A 21016-nucleotide genomic window follows, 5' to 3' on the forward strand; every position below is an offset into this window, starting at 1 on the left:
AGCTAAATATTTTATCAGCTGGCAAAAGAGCCTACAAGCCCCAAGGCCAGGGGTTCTTTTTTGTTTGTTACTATATTGAAGAAAGTAAGTGTGCATGTGTGCATGTGTGTGTTTGAGTGTGTGACAGAGTGGGGGGGTCAGGTGGGGTGGGGGTGGGGGGGGGTTTGTTCACCGACCACAACGTCATCAAAGTGCTTTTGATTGGTCACTTTGAAGTAGTTCTTCTGTCTCTCTCCCTTTCCCTCTCTCCCTCTCCCTCTCCCTCTCTCTCCGTGTGCATCCTCTGTGCAGCACGCTGCTCAGTTCAGAACTGGATGAACGACCTTGAGCAGGCGCGAAGGGCTGTGTTGCCATGGCAACGAAGCCTCGTGCAACCAGTAACAGCTGGATGCAACAGCACTCCCTGAATTTTAGCGGGAGTCGCCACGTTAATAAAACGACTCTCCATGTCTCCTTCCCCTCCTCCTCCTCCTCTACCTCCTCCTCTTCCTCCTCCCCCCTCTTCATCTCCCTCCACTCACACACACACACACACGGACCTGCACTAACACAAAAGACAGCGATGATTGCACACACTAATACAATATGTTTGATATTAACACAATAACTTAGTTCGCCTCCTGAGCACCGGCTAATTGCGACTGAGCGGCGAGAAAAGAAGCACAAAAGCAGCTAAGACAAAGACTGAGGTGAACGAGACGAGTGGAGGAGGGACAAGACAAGAAAACAAGAGTGAAGCGCAGTGAAGTAACAACACAGGGACAAATGCACCAGGATGGGCACTTGACATTCCTCTCACAGAAGAAATAGCTCTCAGAAAAGGATATGAGCTGCACTGAGGCATTCTGGGGGAAGAAAGGAAACAGAAAGCAAGGATATCCCGTCAACTGTCGATCTGACGGTGCATCAGCTCGTCCCTCTCTCTCTCTCCCTCTGTCTCTCTCCTCCTCCTCCTCTTCCTCTTCTCATCAGTTCATCCTAACAACACTCTGTCAGTGACTCCATTATCACAGACAAAGGAAAGAGAAACTTCTCAACTTTGCCAAAGTCATTCTCACCGTCAGTTATTCTCTGACTAATCTAATTCTTTTAAAAACATACAGTATATATCTTTAAATTAATAGTGCAAAACCAAAAACATACAATACAAAAGAATACACATATGTTCGGATATTTTGCAAGATAAACCGCGTTTAATCTGTTGGTTTATTAAATAGTTAATTGTGGCTTGCAGGGCGTCTTGCTTCGTCTGGTGTGATTTCAGAGGTGTTTGCTGACTGGTGAAACATCTGTCCAGGTTTCACTAGCTCTTACAGCTGTCATCGGTTGTTGTTGAAATTGTAACATGAATAAATTTAGGTCAGTGAGACATTTATTAAGTTTATAATTTAATTAATAGTGTTGATTGTTAAGTTTTCGGTATAAAATGACTTGGTTTTCGAAGGTCAACAGTGAGCGCTGGTTTCTATAGTAACTTTAAAGTCAACAAGGATTTAACTTTATAGTATAGTATTGTATTATATAGTATATATATATATATATATATATATATATATATATATATATATATATATATATATATATATATATATATATATATATATCATAGAGTATTGTATATAATCTCTTCGTTGACCATCTCATACAGGAATAAAATGATGAATTCCACAATTTCATATCTTACACCTTTATGATTACAGAAGTGAGTTTTTTAAATCAGTAAATGCACCGTTTCTCGTACACACAGACACTTGTAAACAGGGAAACCACTTTTAAAGAAGTGAAATCTGAGATACTTTTACAGCTCTGGTAAAAAAAAATCTACACAAAGGCAGCAATGTGTTTCTTGCAGGCCTGTGACATCATGTGCGAACGAACAACAACATCCGTGACAGAGACTCTGCTACATACGTCCTCAAAGGGGCTTTTAACGTCTGTTTTATTCTGCCGCATCAGTCAGTCTAGTGTCAGTCACAACTCACACTTTCACACATGGTCTTTCTTTTGGGATCTGCTATGTCACCACTGTGCTCAAGGCAGCCCAGGCTGTAGCTAATTCTCCTCTGTATTTTAATTTTTAGTGACATTTCTCTCATGAAATGTTTCACTTCATTTTTCTGCCGATTTCCTCAAATTGCATAAACCAATAAAAATGCAAATCAGTGCAGAGACCGCTTATTTATGCTTTTTAGTCCATGTTCTCCATTCTTAATAACTGTTTGGCGAGCCACTTAAGTGTCATCTCTCTGCTAGTGCATCAGCGATGGATGAGAAATGAGTCAATCCCCTCTTGGATTTTTTTTAAACGTTACTTCTTTTTTTTGTAATTATCCTTAAGGCCCCTGTTTTCTTTTCACATGGATGGTGACTGGTGCCTCCCTGGCAGTGAAAATTAGTTAGTTTTGAGTGAGTTTTGTTTCACAGTGTAACTTTCACCCTAACTATGGGAGGAAAAGATGTTGCACAAGGTAATTTTCACACTTAAGTAGGAAATTCAAAGAAAAATATAAAAAATAACATGTTTTTTTTTTATCAAGATACATAAATCCAAGAGATACCCCAGGAAATCAAAACTGTTTAGATCAGATTGAGCTCTTAATAAAAGAATGCAGTTTAAAAACATGTTGGTTTTCCTTTACAGTCTGTTTGGATGTGTGTGACACTGCAGGTGGAGTCAGCGCTGAGAAACTGTGGCTCTGCAGCTCCAACTTTTCTTCCTGTATCATCTTGACTCATGAGAGCAGCTTCCGGTACAACCACTAGAGCATTGACACCAGCGCAAACAGCACATTCATATCAGTCACACACACACACACACACACACACACACACACACACACACACACACACACACACACACACACACACACACACACACACACACACACACACACACACACACACACACACACACACACACACACACACACACACACACACACACACACACACACACACACACACACACACACACACACACACACACACACACACACACACACACACACACACACAACACTACTGACAAAAAGATCAGCAGCTCATAGAGGAATAAACAAAGGAAGTTACAGTTGTATTATTAAGAATAAATCTCTTTTTTTTCAGTTTATATGACTGTGAAATATGTATGAGAGGGAGAAAGAGACTTCTCTGTCACTAAAGTAATTAAAAAATCCCAACACTTGAGGATAGATTTACATCTCACATGTTAACAAATGAAAAATACAACTCTAAAGCTTTCAAATTCACATTACGAAGGACTTTCATTGATTAAGTGGAGAGTGGCATTATGAGCCTTTAAAGCAGACGAGAGGGTTTTTTAAACTGGATGTGGGATGGATTTCTGGTTTCAAACTGTTAGCTGTATAATAAAATAGTGCTAATTTGAGTGTCAAAGCTACAGCCAACATATAAATCCTGTCCATTTCCAATTCATTATTAAACGAGCAAGCTGCAAAGTGTTTCTCTTGATGCCTCTGCAGACAGGAATGCTGGTTCAGGAGAGCCACAAATGTTCGCAAATATTAACTTTATCCATGCAAATCATGGGAATAACACATTAAAATTAGTTTTTTTGTGTTTAGTCCCTCACCTTCAAGCTTCTACAGGACCGGATGAAGTATCCGGAAGCTGCTCATTTGTAGGACCAATATGATTTTTGACACTGATCAAATATTTCTGCAAACTCAGCCTCTCCAAAAAATGTAAGAAATAAATGAGTGAATGCATTTATCTGCTGCTTATCTGACGTGAGCTGTAATTAAGAGGTTGCTCATCATACGACAAGCAGAGAGAAAAGGTAGTCTTTCACTACAGCTATGCAATAGTCCAAAAAAAGTCTGACTAGCAATAAAGACAAGCCTCGAAAGATCCACCCGTTGAGTTTCAGGTCAGTCCACCAGTTAAAGGGGAAATACGTAAGTGCGGTCGCTTTTTTTCTCTACGGAGCTCCCCCTACAGTTTCAGAGTGCAAAACTGTCGTAAAAACTCACAGCTAACGCTCCTCCCTCCCCTCTCTGGCCATGTACATTTGTGCAGCCAGAAGGAAACCAATGGAGCGGAGTCTATCGGGGTCGGTAACATTAACAAGACATCACAGATTATCGGGCGTGTTTGCGTCGTAGTGCTGTTTAAGTAGTCCATGTTTCTCACGAGACGAAATCTGGGACAACGGGTCGGAGACGCTGATCGTGCAAGGTTGGTTCTTGGCCAAGAGACACTAGGGCAGTGATTTTCAACCTTGGGGTCGGGACCCCATGTGGGTACGCCTGGAATTCAAATGGGGTCCCCTGAAATGTCCAGTAATAGGCTTTATGCACAGCTCCACTACTTCCTGAACTTAAACAAGCTCCTTTATTTCCTGTCTTACATTATTGAACAAACTGATTAATCCAGGTGTGTCTGACCATTGTTGTGACTACTGAGGTACTGAGTCAAACACACCTGGATTAATCAGTTTGTCCAATAATGTAAGACAGGAAATAAAGGAGCTTGTTTAAGTTCAGGAAGTAGTGGAGCTGTGCATAAAGCCTATTGATAAAAAAAAAATCCTGTCATTATTATTCTTTAAAAAAAATACGAGTACAAACACCACACACAATCCTAAACAACTGTATCTATACTTTCACTCACTCAAATTTAAATCTAGTTCAAGTAAAATGCAGCATATAAAAATATCTAAGCTGGCGCATCTTGATTGACGGGGTAGCCAGAAATTTGTGATTTCAAAATGGGGTCACGCGCCAGAAAAGGTTGGGAACCATGCACTGCACTAGGGGGAAGGCAGAGAGCCTCCATTCTCAGTAACATGTCATTTAACCATCACAATTACTCCAAAGCTGTTTAATCAAGGTAAAAATCTTGCAAAGTACAGTATACCAGTCCAAACTAAGAGACTTAAAACAAAAGCCCTCAGTAGGACAGCCAGGTGTATTCAGTTCAGCCTTACGACTACCACAAAGGGACCACACCTGTACAACTGAAGTTGCAAAGTGAAAGTGTAAAGTCATTTTTGCATGTTTAAACACTACAACACCCATGAGCCTCGGGTGCTGCTGCTGCTGCTGTGAAGAAACCAGTCAGGAGGCACAAACAGGAACGAGAAGGAATTCAAAAAACTCTTTGCTGCATGTGCTGATTTGGTTTAGACAAGATAATGACAAAGTATTGGTTTGGGATGGGTGTAACTAACAATTATTTGCATCATCAATACGGCTGCTGATAAAGAGGTCAAAGGTAATTATTCAATAACATGTCGGAAATCCGTCCAGCACTCAACATGAGTGAGTGGCTGAAGATATTCAGTTTATCACAGAGTACACTATAGTAGATACATATAGGTTTATTAATCACTCAGAATGATTGATTAATTATCAAAATAATTTGCTGTGAGTTTCTATTGCTCAATTTACCAGCTAATCATCGCAACTCTAGTCGTGTCAGCTAGTGTGAAGAGATATGGAGTCCAACTGAGACAAACTTTGTGAGGTCACATGAAGGGGGCAGGGAGGAGGGGGGTGTTCACCACTGGACTGGAGATGCCCGAGTAAAGGACAGAGGACACAAATGAGTGAGATTAAAAAAGAGAGAGAGAGAGAGAGAGAGAGAGAGAGAGAGAGAGAGAAAGAAAGAGAAGAGGACGACCCCCTCCTCCACAAAGCCAAATCAATGAGAGCTGGTGAAGATTAATTCCTGTTTAACACATCGTGACACATGGGAGAGGGGCCCCAACAACAACAGGACAACAGTTCAGCTCACTATACACTGCAGCTGGGAGGAGGGAGGGGGTGGGGGGCGGGGGGGGGGGGGGGGGGGGTAGCGAAAGACATACCAGAGCAAAAGAGAGAGAAAGAGAAAGAGAGAGAGAGAGAGAGAGAGCATTGCAAAGAATGTGGATCGTTTTGAGTCAGAAAACTTCCTGACTGAACAGAAGAGGACACAAAGACAAGGACACAAAAGACAAGAATGCCAGGTAGAATTCCAGCAAGAGGCTCCACCTGAGCCCCTCCCCTCTCCACACACACACACACACACACACCCCCTCCTCGCCTCTCCACACACACACACACACACACACACACACTGAGCTTCCCATGCTCCACAGCCAGAGTGCGAGGTCCTCCCGCTCGGCCTCGTGAGCCCTGCCCCCAGCTCCTGACCCAGTCACCAGCATCCCCTGCTAACCTCTGTCCCCTTTTTTCCCATTCAGCAAACATCATGCATCACTGTCACACTCCTCCTCCTCCTCCTCCTCCTCCACCTCCTCTTCCTCCGCCTTAATGTCCACGCATTCATCCCGCCATCCGCTTATATAGCAAAGACCCCCTCCTCATGGCTGCCTACGGGTCCGAGCGGCTTTACACACCACACCACACCACACCACACCACACCACACCACACCACACCACACCCACTCCCTGACCACGTTGCCTGTGTGACTCCTTGTGTTGCAGGTTGTAGCAGGCGCGTGTGTGTCTGGCTGCACGTGTGCGGAGACCCGGGCCACGGAGCCGACTGTAAATCTGTCAGGGGGGAGAGAAGGGCCGAGGGGCCGAGGGGCCGAGAGACGAGACCATGCAGGGGCTCATTGCTGCCACACCCGTCCACTCGGGCCACAGACAGTTCAGCCACAGGAGCCACAGCAATTCATCACATAAATGATTAGTTGATGGACTGAACATGAACCGGCAACAATCTTGACGTATATAGGCCTGTATGTGTTATTATAATCATTATTATTCATTATATTAGTAGCAGTAACAATAATAGAGTCATTGTTTAAAACCTCTGAGCAGCAGCAGCAGCAGCTCAAATCCTCCTCAGTCTGAGCTGACAAACTGCACATCGACAAGAAGTGACATCTCTCTGCTTTCAAAAGACATAAAAACCTACAATCGCAGCAACAATATTTTTTTAATATAATGTATTTAAGCTTCATATACTCAATGATTAAGAGAGAATCTAGTCAGCAGATTAATCAATAATGAAAATAATCACTATAATCTCAGCCCTATGGGAATATACTGTAGGCAGAAGTAGAATAAACAGAATGGGAAAGCAGGGCAGCAAATGATGATTATTTGCATTATGTTAATTTACATGATGGCTTTATCTACTGATATATAGGAAATTATTAAGGTCCTGTCTTCTTATGTCTTTCTTTCCCCAACAAACAGAATAAAACCAAGTTTGATATTGATCATAAACAACATAAGAAAGAGAATTGACTGAGTTTGTGGGCGACTCAATACATTTTCATAATGTTCTCACTATACCGCTTTACTATAACAGCTGGAATACACAGTGTATTATATCATTGTTCTATCTATCTATCTATCTATCTATCTATCTATCTATCTATCTATGGAATCACTTCTGACTAATGCTGACTGAGTGTAAACCTTTCTGATCAAAATAGTACAATGTGACTAAAAAAAGGGGATCAAGAACAACAACCGTTTTATTTTGGGTATGTCACTGTCAGCCGTGTGTGTGTGCACAAAGATTGATGTCATTTTATCAATCATAAAACTCGTAACCATCCCCTGGTTCTTAAATATAACGCCGCTGTGCTGCTCTTCACTGATTTGTGGCTCTGTACACTGAAAATCTCTGGACAAAACCAGACATTTGAGGGATGCCGACCTGAATTCTTGGGGAAACTGGGATGGACGTTTCTCCCATTCAGAGGAAATAATCACATCTTATGAATCAATAATGAAAATAATCCTCAGCTGTGAGACCCTATATTTAGTCTGCGAATAATGAAAGCTGGCAAATGTAGGTGAAGTTAAATATCGACAGTGATGATATGATAAATTGACACCCCTCACCTGTCACCACACAAACCATCTGCATCACTTCCATTCACCTTATGTTTACACACACTGAAGGGTACGCTGCTATTATTCAGTGTGTGAGCAGGTACTGTAATAGGGTGCTGGTGACATGCTCAAGGACATAGTGCTGCTTTCCAATGTACACACACATATACACACACATGCACACAGAGAGAGGCTGGCTGCTTCAGGGATCAAACCCAGGACGTTCAGGGTTACAGGGCAGCGTATATGCACAGGGCCACGTTGCTGCCCCCTGCAGATACACAGTGATTACTGAGGATGAGGCAGATGACAGGAGGGGTTATGAAGGCAGACCAAGAAGGGAAAACACAACAAGCACGACGGAACATTCACTGCTTCTGCTCAAACAACACACAACAAACACACACACATTTACAGGCAACACATGCCTCGTTTAATGCACTGACTTGCACGTTGAGGACATACAGGAGAGTCGGTGCACTTTTTTATTTATTTTTTATATCGCTCAGCACACGGGACCCAGGCAGCAGGCAGCAGGCTGGGTGACTGACATGCAGCCAGTCAGTCCGTCAGTCAGTCAGTCAGTCAGCATCTCAACACTCAAACACACCCCTGGCCTCCTAAAAACATGATGCATGTGATGCATAGTTGAGTCTGTTTGCATGCCCCTCATCGACAAACATTTCAGGTCCAAATTCCCTCATGTGGAGAGACAAGCGTCGGGCACAGATAATGCACAGTTTCCTCCACCGACCACCGACACACACATTACTAGTCAACTATCACCATGTTTCAGTGTCTACGTGTGTTTGCATGTAAAGTGTGTCTGCGTGTGTTGTAACGCTGCTAAAATAAAAACTTCCCGTGGTTGTGTATCTACTGGAGACACTTCTGTGATCCAGCAGCCTGTGCGTAAACTGGCTTTTGCATGATCGCCAAGTTATCAAACGCGCTGAACAGTAATTGCTCCTGCACGAGAGGGTGGCAAATAAACAGCACGCCCCGCGTGCACTTCCATCAGCGCCGTGAACAGGTTAGTAAACCTTGGCTGTCATGTACTAAATGACCATGCACTGTGCCCTCCGCACTGTGCCGATGCCAATATTGTGTGTGCACCGCCGCTGGGAGCCGAAGTCACTACGTTTCCGTCCTTCTATCGAAATGCAAACCAAATGCAAAGTCGCTCTCGGATCAGCTGAACGTCGTCAAATGCGCACCGGCGGTCTTACCTGGTGGACGTATCTCTCTGCCGGATCGATAATTTCTTCTTTACACCATTAACTCTCCGCCATCTTCGGCACTGTTTGTTTAAATGGGAAACACTCCCGAAGCCCAAGAAGCCAGTTCTGTAAGTTGAGGCGTCGCGGGGGTTTCTGGGTAAAGGAGTCCGCCCGGGTGGAGCGCCGCGCTTCCTGCCACCGCCTCCGATCCGGATGCGGACTACAGGCAGACTCCACCACCGCACGCGAGGGGGGGTAGGGGGTGGGGTAGAGGGGACGGCACTGTCTGTCTAGCTGCCTACAGACGGATGTCAGCGACGATACCAGAGCAGAGAGAGAGAGAGAGAGAGAGATGCCACGGTGTGTATTTTCAGTTTAACCCCAACACGCCACGAAAAAGCAAACACTGGCTGTGTTTTTCTTAAAGAGGCCCAGAGGCATAAAAAGCACAATTTGCAGAGTTTCTATTCAAAGTAGGCGTTTGGCTGGAGGGGTTGACACAGAGAAGTAGACAGACTAAACTTGGGAGCAAATTAGGACAGGAAGGTCTTATCCTTGTCTGGAGATGAGGAGCTGGTCCATTTGGACGAGTAAAAGTTGTTTATCTTCCAGTGACCTCGTCTTCAAAGAAAGCTGGGATTAGTTAACACTTTAAAGGACCGCTGCAAAAAAAAAAAAAAATGAAAAGGGTAGGCCTATTTAATTTTTATTCATGATTAAAGTCTTTTAGCTGTCTTTTTAAGTTGTTATGTCACTGATATAGTTGCTTTTTATATGGTCATTGGGTCACATGGCACCTCACCTTGTGCACCTGGACTGTTAACAATATGTCCACTAGGGAGCAGATCTGGGCTCTTTCAGGTTTGGGTTTCGCCTTTTCAGAACAAATCGTAGCCTATGCCAAGTCTTTAACAGCACACCACCCTTAAATTCAGGTCAGAGTCCATGCTAATCATTTTCTGTTGGCTTTATTTTTCAGGAGTTATCACAATGCAAAATGTTCTAATCATTTCGTACCATCCAAAAATAATGTGCTACTGACAAGATTTAATGCAAACTTAAGACTTTTCAAACAAGGTTCGATAGTCTGTTAATTGACTTCAGTCGCTTTTGGCCAACATTATCAGAAAACATGGCGAGTCTTGAGTAGGCCAAAATGTTGATGATATAGAAAACAGCAATGGCAACATCATAAATAACACGTCAGGAGGACAAGCATTGGACGACATTGTTGTGTTGACTGAAAACTTCTGATAGCCTTACTCTCTGATACTGCCCCCACTGGAAAAATGCTGAATCCTCATGTTAATTGTTCATTTATCAATTGATATTTGCCAAATTAATGTAAAAAATTATCGGAGATTTTTTGCATTCCCGTCACTTTTTCGCTGTTTTGGTCGCTTTTTTTCTCTGCGGAGCTCCCCTTACAGTTTCAGTGCATATTTTCACTGTCATGAAAACTTACAGCTAACCTTCCTCCCTATTTTATGTCTATTTTCAACAAAGCTGGCAAGGAGGCAATAGGTGGAGCGATGTCTACCGAGGTGAGTAACGTTAACAAGAGATTATTATTGCGTCGCAGTGCTTTAAAGCTGTCCATGTTTCTTATAGGACGAGATCTAGGACGAGAACACCGGGTCGGAGGCGTTGGTTTTGCAAGGTTGGTTTTCTCCCAGTAGACCCTAGGACCTATAGTGTCTTGGAGCCCGCATTCTCCCCGTAACAATTAAGGTAAACATTTTGCATAGTTCCTCCTTAAAATTGATGTATTTTTCTTCCTGGAAAAAGAAAAGTTTGATGACGCATCCGGCATCTGAGGACATTCCCAACTTTGCATCCAATTAAAGATTGTTTCTTGAATTCTACGCTCCTCCCCTATCCTGCTAGTCACCATCACAACCCCTGTGTTGTAGTTTGCAGAGATAACTTTCTAGAGTTTTTGAAATCCTGTCACTGAGTGGTAAAAACTGTTGTGAAGCATTTTGGCGTCTGATAAGCATTAAAGCACAACCAGACCGCCTGGATCATATTTCATTGTCTCGCTGGTCCTTGAACAGCACACCAAAGTTTAAATGCAGGTCTGAGTCTCTGCTGATCCATTAATGTGAGCGTCAAGTCTGCATTATTTTTCATGAGGTATCACAGAGTACAGTTTTCAAATGAATTTGTGCTTAATGTTCATTGCTATCCAAATATAATGTGGTACTGATTTGACCAAATGCAGTACAAACTCAAGCTCCATCAAACTCAACCAAGTTGGATACTGAAAAAGCTCCATTAAGGTCCTTTACAGTGATTTTCTTGTAGGGCTGAATTATTTCTATATTACTCTTTAAATATATGTATTAAATATGTATGTGTATTTTCTTTTTGTAATTCTTTTGATATTTCTTTATGGTGCATCAGCCATTATCTACAACAGTGGTTACCAATCATTATGACTCTTTTTATGACTTGTGCCTCTTTAAAATGAAACAAAACTAACTTGCAACTCCTCATCAAAGATTATATTGTATGTTTTTATGAGCTTTTTTATGAGTATTTTATGAGCAGAGAAAGCAACGCTACTACCAATATTCACAAAAAGAAGTAAGGCAGGAGGGTAAGCTAATTTTACGTTGCTGATATAGTTTTTCTTTTCTTCTCTTATTAATCATCTCATGATTGTTTATGTGGGTTTTCAAACATATATTACAGGACTTTTACAGTTGTTTCTCAGTCACACTGATTTCTGCACCAGCTTCTAATATCTTCTCTCACCTAAACGCTTTCAAAAAAATCACTTATATAAAAAAAAATGGTGGCCGTAGAGCAGGTCAGATGGTCGACTGTTCAATTCCAAGTCCATAAGTATTATGGGCAAGATACTGAACCCTATCATTGCCCCTGATGTGTCATCTGAACATAAATATATATTGAAAAGCTGTGTGAACCCAGGGGTAAATGGGCAGATATGTCTTGTACAGTCTATTTACCAAATACTATCTCACTGCAATCACACAGCGTGTTACCACAGGTTATATAGCACAAGAAACTAGATAGATAGATAGATAGATAGATAGATAGATAGATAGATAGATAGATAGATAGATAGATAGATAGATAGATAGATAGATAGATAGATAGATAGATAGATAGATAGATAGATAGATAGATAGATAGATAGATAGATATTTTGTACATCCTCATTTACACATGGAGAAAAAAAAAGTGTTAATTGGATTTGTATTTGGACAAGTTGTGACCCACAGCTTCACTGAAGGGTTTAGTTTAAAGGCAACAACCGATACACATGATTATAAGGGTATACATTTTCCTAAAATTGTATTTATGGCAGGGTAATAATATGTAGGACCCAGTACATTTTATGTTATTCAATTTATCTGACCGATCAACATGCCACGGCTTGTCGATAAGAAGAAACTACAAAAACTTGAATTATAATCCATAGATGGATATCGATAGATAGATAGATAGATAGATAGATAGATAGATAGATAGATAGATAGATAGATAGATAGATAGATAGATAGATAGATAGATAGATAGATAGATAGATAGATAGATAGATAGATGAAAAGGATTGTTCTGGTATCAAAGCCCAGTTGCTCCTCCTCATCAAACAGAGAAATACTGAAATGTCACTTCACATCCCTGCAGCCTTTTTGCAGGAGCCAGCCTTCTGTGAGCTGGTTTGTTTCACTGGAGGGACTGTGGCTCCTCCAGGCCACCAATCTCTTATAGATGAGGCCCATATGTGGGCTCCATATGCGAGCTGGCAGGGTCAGCGCGGAGCAGTGACGTCGCAGCCGGGTGGCCTCTGAACTGGGCCACGTCGACACAGTGCCCCGACCGCTGCCAAGATATACACGGCAAGGGACAGACAGCACCAAAACCCGTCACCATGGTGATTCCAGGCAGACAAGAACACAGATAGATAGATAGATGGATACACACACACACACTCACACTCACACACAACATGAGTCAGGATCCTATTGTGTCAATGACAGTGGGAATGAAAGAAGATGGAAAGAGGAAGGTGAGAGAGAAGTGAGACAAGATGATGATGAGATAGTGGAGTTTAGTTTAAGGCAGTTTAAGAAGACACAGAGACAAGATCACAGATGATGATAAATGGTGCCTATTGCCTGAAGAGAGGGGTAGCTGGGAAAACCTATGGGTGTTAAAGAAACACAAAGTAGAGAAAAGGGGAGAGAAGAAGAGAGTGTGGAGTTGTCAGCGTGATAGAGGAGGAGAGGAAGTGTTGGAGCTCGAGAGGACATAGAGGGAGTGAGAATAAGGTAGAGCTGCGCCAGGTTTAGCGGGAAAGTAAGGCAGGGTGCGAGGGCAAGCAAGAAGGAGAAAACTGTTAGAGACTAAGGCGAGTAAGAAAATGTTGAAATAAGGTTGTGGAGAAGGTTTAAAGCAATTAGCCTCATGGGTCACGCATAATTCCTCAGGCAAAACTAAAAGAACGGCTAAGGAGAGGAAAATGTGATTTGAATATAACTCACTGAGTGAAAAATGTGAATGTTCTTGGAAAGCGAAAATTACATCTCAAAAGATCCTTAAGAATTGTATTTCAAGAGCTCCACTGTTTCAGAGAAACTGTTAAAACACGTTGGCCTGAGCGTAACCTAAAAACATTTTATTAAAGTTCATCACTATTTTAGCATGTCGTACACAGAGAAAAAATGCGAGAACAAAATGCTCATTTCACAAAAAAATAAAAAACAAAGCCTGTGTGCTACATGTTACACTGTAAAACACACACTTACAGACACACATATAGGGGGTAAATCCAAGCCAAAGGATTTAGAGACTTTTTAAGCCTTCTTTAAAAAAAGAAAAGAAAAGAAAAAAGATAGACTTGGAGCTCACTTCAGGTCGACTGGCAGACTGTACTGAACCAATAAACGAAAGTGTAAAAGCTTAATGCTTTTAATGCTTTTACTTAGGGCTGTAAAGAGAGAGACTGTTAATGACTCCATAGAGTATCACAGAGTCATAGTCAATTTACACATTATCAGACAACATACAGATCATTGCCGGTGACCTTCGAGATGAAATATAGTTTCTGTACCAACCACTTTGCACTGTGTGTGTGTTTTATAAGTAAAGTAAAGATTAATGTTGAAATTATACGTCAGCACAGGAGAAAATATGACCACAACACACAAAAACAAACAGTATAGCGGAGAGTTGATGCTCATTTCTCTACTGGTGGACACAATACTGGTGTTATACCACCCAGGATCTTTGTAGTTAATGCGTTTTACGTTAGGTCGTAGGTCTTTTTGAGCTTGTTTTACATCTATTCATGCACATTTATCTTTAATTGTTATTATTTTGTGTCTTTCTGTCATTGTTTGATCAAAAAATTTATAAAAGATATAAGATCCCTTAATACACAGGCTCTGGTGCAGCAGCCCCCTTGGCCTTTAGGGCCCCTGGACCTGTGCCCAGTATACCTGTTCAGTAATTCATCCATGCATGTGCAACAGAGCATACGTCTGACCACATCTAACCACGCCCCACTGATGACTGTGGCTCTACCAGACAGGTTTGTGCTGCAGGCTGCTTTTCAGTTTATAAGATTTGATATCAATAATTCACACACAATGGGCACACATTGAACAAGCCATCACTACTTATGTCTTGTAAACTATTCATCGACTAAATCATCAAAAAAAATCTAGACACAGTAAGATTCATTTTATTGTCTTTGATAAAGCATCATGAGGATTTTTTTTTTTTTTTTACCAAGCACAAGTTGATATTCAAAGATGGGGATGAGTGGAAACTAATGGCTGCCTGGAAGGTAGGAAAAAGACACTCAGAATTGTTAAAACCGGACTGTACACTTTGGACAATGGTTGGCAGTAATGTTTGTAATAAATGGGCTGCAGCAGGCAAAACCACTGGTATGATTCCTCAACAGACATCCGTTTATTTACAGGTGGGGAGCAGCCAGAATAATTGGAGTTTTTTTTCTTCTTTTTTCTACTTAAAAACAGGTCATTATTTCAGATTATATTGACGAATAATTTATTTAAATATAGCTTTGGAAAACGTAAAGCGCCTCTGAGAATATCTGCCACCACTGCATTTTGGAGAGAAACACTTGAATTCATTAGCCCTGTTCTTGATGGAGCAAAACAATGGAGAGAATTGTTTTCGATGGCCAGCTGGCTTCAGGTTGCTATTCCACAATATTTAAAGCCACATTATTATGGTACTTATTGTCCCATCATTTGGAAAATTCCATAGTGCTGCCGAAGGCTAAAAGAAAATGAAATGTAACGTGAAGAAAACACACAGCACAACCACCACCACCACCACCACTACTACCACTACTACAGTACAAGGCACCTCGGCATCGTCTTCACAATTCAACTTGACCGTAATCCTCAAAGATACAATAAAGCACACTTACTGCCTAATATGTGTCCATTAGATGGTTAGAGATTGGACAGTGGATGATGATGCTTTATTTAGCAGCGTACAGTTTATTGTTGAGCCAGTCCCTCGGCGAGAATTTAGGGGACTGCAGAGAGAGTTGTGGGAAGGTGAGAGGAACAGGGAAGCTGTTTAAAATTCTAAACAGGTAGGAACGAGGCTTCAGGAGGGTAGTGAAACCGCTACCAGCATGCACACACACACACACACACACACAGATGTGAGACATGGACAGAGAAAAGAAGCAACCCACATGCAGAAAAAAAATGCTTTAACATTGGTATGTAGAGCTGGAATGATCAACAGAGAAACGGTAATCTTACTGTATCCATCAATCACTCAAGTAATTATTAAAATATAAATGCCAAGTAATTCCCAGTTGCATTTTATATGTAAATGAATCATTATAGTATGACAATAAGTTTTTTTTTTTTTCTTGCTGTCATCTTTTATTGTTTTGTGACATTTCATAAACCAAATGATTAATAAAGACAATAACTGGAAGATCAGTCACAGCCTTTTTTGTATGTTGTAGTTACTATAGGCCTACAGTATACACTAATATAAACCAGGTGAACAAATGTATTTTATACCTTGAGGTCATTAGTCATAGTCATTAGCCAAGGATCTGTTTTTTTAATACTAGTCTCTACAATTAAAACTTAACACTACCTCTTGCAGAAGCTGATGTGAAAAACACATTGGAGACACATGACTAAAATGTGAAAAAACAACAACACACACACACACACACACACACACACACACACACACACACACACACACACACACACACACACACACACACACACACACACACACACACACACACACATGAGGTGACTAACTGAAATAATCTCCTTTATTTCATCAACACATATCAGCAAGGGCCTTCATCAGGGCGATTTTCTTTTTAAATTAGAGTTGGCTGGTGACGAAGCGACACCTCTCTCTCTCACACACACACACACACACACACACTCACTTAGAGACGTATTGCCTGGAAGCCGTCATTCTTATGCACCATATCCAATCAGAATGGCGGTAAACCGGAGACACGGGAAGGTTAAGAGGCAGCCTCGACTATATAGACAGAGTTTGAAGTGGGCTTATCAGCACTCAAATGGATGTACAGTATAATGTAATCAAAAGGGGAAGGGGGGGATTACACAGAGGTCACTAATGAGAAAAAAGGAGAAGATCTGCCCACAAAGACAGATTGAAAGATGAAGGTGGAGCTGTGGGAAACAATTAGTTTGTCATACATTTATGAATCCACCATATGTTACAGTCCCGTCGTGTAGTCATTACCCTCTGTCTCTGTTTTGTGTTTGTGAAACCTACCTCAGCACCATCCAATGCAAAATCAATACAGCATGATTGAATAGATAAAGCAAAAAGGAAAGAAAAAAAAAACGGGGGCAGTTGTTGAATCACTGGCTGGGAAGCCTCAGGGGACGATGAAGTCGCTGTTTGGCAAAACAAAACCCAAAGCAGAGGCTGAGTAATAAGTGAGAAAGGAAGATGGAGCCCGGGACTGCGTGTTTACCGACACAGTGGAAGAGTGCATAAACTGAGCGTTACCGAGAGAGAGCAGGCGGTGAAGGAACAGATGAGACTGTATAAACACACGTGACCTTGCTAGTGCTGTCAGCTGTCCCAGTTGCCAGTTAGGGCCATGTATGTATGCATGTATGTATGTGTGTGTGTATGTGTGTGTACGTGCATGCACATGTATATAGGTATGTAAAGATTCATGTTCCAGATGCACAAGCTTGTTGGTGCACAGCTGTATCCCCACACACAGTAACATTCCTCACAGCGTAGAGGACATGCATAAATCATATTCTTATTCCCTCTACATTTTTTTTTGATTTGTGTGTGGCTCAGTGTGAAGGCTTCAGGCAAAAAGGACACGTGCTGCAGACTCCATGACTGAGGTCTTCAGCGCCAGGAAGTTCACATCCTTGAGCAACGAGGACTGAGCGAAGGAGACACACAAAACCTCTTTAAAAAACACAAGAGTCCATATGTAGAACAGTTGATTAACTGCAAATCTACTAAGTCAGCATAGAACAAACTCAAGATGCAATCAATCTCAATTCGAGAGCACATGGTGACAGATTTATAGCCATGAAACCAGTCTTAAGTACAAAACCCTGGTTTTGTATGTACGCAGTTCAACATGTGCTTTCATAATTTTGTGCAGTGGTTTTGGCATGCTCCTAAAGGACAAGCTTTAATGCTGACATGTATTCCACATATCTGTCTGGGGGCAAATGACAAAGCCAGTGGACCATGATGGAGTTACTGAGGGTGGGGTCACATAGAAAAAGGCACGATTGACCGCACCTTAAAATGCTAAATTCACTGGAGCGTCGTCACAAAATGTTGGTTCTTATTGATGCTGAGACTTCTGACAAGGCTAGCTGCTGCTGGTGGACCCCTGGAGGTAAAGTGAACTAACATTTAGCAGCCTCGCAGTCCAGGAACATGCTAGATTTAGAGCGTTTATTGTCCCACAGAGGGGAAATTTGTTTTACAGTGGAAATAAAAACACACCAAGACATAAAAAAAAGATATGATACATAAAATGAGAACATAAGAACATAAAACCACCAAACTTGAGTTATAAACAATAAGAACAGTTTTGCAACATGTGAAAGTGCAGATTTAGACTTGTACAAATTGATTGCACCGATGTGCTGAAGAAGCATTTGTTTTAGTTCTGGCCCTGAGGAGGCAAAGGAAACAAGGTAACAGGAGGGTGATCAGGACCGGACAGGACTAACTGATCTTTCTGCAAAACTTGTTTGTCAGACATTTTTGTGAGAGCGTGCTGCCAAATGCCAATTATTTTTGCTGGCATCGTTTACAATTTGGGCCAAATACGATTTTTTGTTTTGTGCAGACAGGGCAGAATAAAAGGAGATTAAACAGACTTGATAAAAGATCTGTAAAGCAAAACCATCAGAGTCACAGTAGCTACGAGAGACCCTGAAAAGAAGAAGAAGAAAAAAAAAAAGCACTCTGAGCTAGCTAACCCTTCAAATGGGTCACAAGGTTTATTCGGCAACGGCATTTATATTTGTATCACTGATTCCTGTCTCCGAAGAGTCTGCAAACCATTCCTCCTCAGTGCATACCCGGTGACAGGAGGTTAAACAAAACTGGATGGTGCAACACAGCTAATAAGCTCTGATAGCTTCCTGCGTTTTAGGACTAGGCTATAGCTATCTGGCTCTCTGCCTCCATGGAGGTCAGCTGCTCTGTCAGGACTGCTTGGACAACAACAACAAGGGAATTCACCGATTCCTGCAGCACCAATGAAATCAGCTAATTTCACTGCAGAATTTCCCCTGAAATTAAACGCTGGTGTGACAGAGACTTAACTCTTCATGTGCAGGACGGAGACGGAGTCATTGGATTTTTTTAAAACTCTGCTGTCAGTCTGAGTTTGTTTGCAAACTTGTTAGAGTCTAAAGTGTAAAGTGTGCAACAGGATCCTGAACAAATGTGTCGGTGCGCTTGCTTCAGTCTTGACTTGGAGAATGATTTCCATTTAAATTTGTTTGACGGCCTTTCAATGGTTTTGTCATTAACAAACTTCCACACACTCACCAGTGTTTAGTCTTTTAACTTCCTCGTCTCCTTCTGTTTCCTATTGTTGCTCTACTTTCTGTTTTTCCCTCAATTTTGCATCAAGTTTTTTATTTATTTATTTATTTTTTACAAAGCTATTACCAAATAAATTGACTGACCTTGATTAAAACAGTACACACACAATGAACACCATTTACTGAAGGGTGATGCTGGATGAAAATAAACCGACTGAGATCTCTTTCTCCGCCTTTTCTTTCATCACTCTGTCTTTTCCCTCTCATCCAGTCATTTAGTCTCTCTCTTTTATCTCACTCTTCTTCTGTACAGGCTCTTTTATTTCACCTTTCCTCTTTTTATCTGTGCCGTTTAGGAGTCTGGTTTAATTTGCATCTACTGGCTCTGATGGACACTGATAGGGCACCGCTCTCCTCCTCTCTCTCTCTCTCTCTCTCCACAACACACACACACTGCGCTCCATTATTCTCCTTAGTCCTACTGTTAATCATAGCACTCTGCTTGACATTGCTCCCCGTCTGCCTCTCCTCTTCTCACTTTCTTCACCATTGTGTCTTCACTCCCGTCTGCTTCTCATTCCCCGTGCCTCTGATCCCCCCAGATGTTTCCACCCCTTCCACACTCTGTCCTTCATCGGTCTACACCTGCTCTATTGCTCACCTCACACACACACACACGCACTCCCCTCCCGTCAGCTCGCTCTCTCAAATAGTGGTGAGGTCATGAACGTCTTAGATCTCCATCCAGCTTCAGGGATCACTGCGAGTAAACCTGGCTGGGAGAGCAGCTGCTGCCCAATTTGCTCATTTGAGACAATCAATGGAAATAACATTGAAGGACTACAATACTTCCAGGAGATTACACAGGCACACACATACACAACACACAAAGGCGCACACAGACACACACACACACACAGACACACACATGCTCCAGTCCTGCTAATTGTTGGCTATTAGTCTGCAAGTCTGGGATTACATGTCTTATTAAATACAGAATTTCAAATGAGCTTCGTTAAATAAGAAAGTACTCCCCTTTTAATGAAGCTAATTTATATGGAAATTACACATAATACTGACGATTCAGTGGGAGATTTATCCTCATTGGTTGAAGGGGAGGAGTGGGGTGGCAATTCTTTTTTTCTCCCTCGCCTTAGCCGATCCCTGCTTTTTTTTTGGGACTCTTTCTGCAAATTTGCTTTTGAAGTGCATGCACCCTACAGGGTTCAGGTCATGTACGCCCAAGTTGGGGATACAGCCATCCGTGTGCATTTGTTTCTGTGTGTGTGTGTGTGTGTGATGGAGAGCGTGTGTGTGAACTCTTGTCCTTGTGCTGACCCTGCGGAGCTCCAGCCTGCCTCCCTGGTTCCCACTGATCCATCATGCTGTCTGATTGCCCAGAGAAAACCCATTACTCTGAAACAACACAACACATTAGCAATGAGCTGCAGGTGTCTCTTTTCTGTGCCGTGCTCGTCCCTCGCCATCCATCCACAGGCACAGATGTCATGTTTACAGTGCCCCTGGTAAATCAAATTGCCCAACAGTGACGCCGAGATGCATCTCCTATCTAGGACACTCTTCTGGATTTGGATGAATACATATTGTCAGCTATCGGTTGATTCATTTTGTCTACTAACTGCATGGTAAAGACAGTTTTAGGAGAGCTGAGCTGCACGCTGTGTGATAAGACAATGTTTCCGTCTTTCTCATTCTGACTAGTGATTTATTAATGCAGGTCTGTATGCAGCTATGCCCCTGCAGACTGCTTCTGTCCCTCAGGCAAAAGAAGCTCAGTGTTGCCCCCTGGTGGTAATTAGCTGAAAAGTACTTTTTTCCTCCCCTCGCGTCTCCCGACACCAATCCCAGTGGGTAGCATAAATGAGAAATGTTT

The 21016-nt window shown here is 42.0% G+C and overlaps 1 protein-coding gene across 1 annotated transcript in view; it reads right to left on the bottom strand.

The window, feature by feature from the left end:
* The window catches only part of LOC310989193 (nuclear receptor coactivator 3-like), a 66466-nt gene extending 57216 nt beyond the window's left edge, over positions 1-9250 (bottom strand). Inside the window, exon 1 of the mRNA XM_083976166.1 lies at positions 9053-9250. The gene's annotated coding sequence lies outside the window, so the exon portion shown is untranslated. The remainder of the gene's footprint in view (positions 1-9052) is intronic.
* Between the last annotated feature and the right edge of the window lie 11766 nt (positions 9251-21016).

The sequence above is a fragment of the Trachurus trachurus genome (genome assembly GCF_905171665.1).
Source record: "Trachurus trachurus genome assembly, chromosome: 7".
Taxonomy (NCBI): Eukaryota; Metazoa; Chordata; class Actinopteri; order Carangiformes; family Carangidae; genus Trachurus; species Trachurus trachurus.